Source organism: Chaetura pelagica, unplaced genomic scaffold (genome assembly GCF_000747805.2).
Source record: "Chaetura pelagica isolate M959 unplaced genomic scaffold, ChaPel_1.0 scaffold269, whole genome shotgun sequence".
In the NCBI taxonomy this organism is placed as follows: Eukaryota; Metazoa; Chordata; class Aves; order Apodiformes; family Apodidae; genus Chaetura; species Chaetura pelagica.
Window position 1 is genome coordinate 1,387,082 of NW_009954705.1, and position 701 is coordinate 1,387,782.

The 701-nt window shown below is 66.9% G+C and overlaps 1 protein-coding gene across 1 annotated transcript in view; it reads left to right on the top strand.

Annotated features, from left to right (window-relative positions):
• POMP (proteasome maturation protein) overlaps positions 1-701 on the top strand; it is a 47,684-nt gene that overhangs the window by 752 nt on the left and 46,231 nt on the right. The window lies entirely within an intron of this gene.

Genomic DNA, 701 nt, shown 5'->3' on the forward strand with positions numbered 1-701 from the left:
CGAGCTCGGAAGGGCTGCGGGGCCTCCGACCCGCCCCGCCAGGCACCCCCACAGCCCCGCGGTGCGATGAGCCCAGGAGGGACCGGCCCTTGCCCGGCCCTCACGCACCAACACTGTGCTGAGACGCGCTCCCCACCACAGCGCTCCGGCTCACCAGGGCCAGCTCCTCACTCCAAGTAAAACAGAATTCCATAAAGAAGAGTCAGTCTGCACCGATCCATCCCGGTACACACAGCATTACGGGACGCAGGCGCCGGAGAGAAGCTCCATCCCTCTCTCTATAGAGACCCACGCCGGGTACCAGCGCGACCACCCCCCGCATACAAGCTCCGACCGGGCGGGAGGCAGCAGAACCTGGATTTGTGCAAAGGAAACGGGCACCTTTTCCGCTTCATGGGCAGAACTGGGACAGGCTGACACTTGGAAACAAAGTGGGGAGGAAAGAAGCCTGCCTGCCCCGCAGGCAAGACATGCTTTCTTTCCGTGATGCACCGGTTCGGACATCTCCCGGAACGACTGCGCTCCGTGCCCAGGAGAGGCTGGGCTCTCCGCCGGCCCCGCACCGCCCATATCCCCGGGGTGCTGCTCCCGGGGCGCACGGCCGGGACCCAGAGGTTCGGCACCGCTCGGGGTGCGGCGTGTCGCGGCGCTCCGAAAAGCGGGAATCGCTTTCCCCGGCCCTGCCCGGGGGAGCGGGGCAG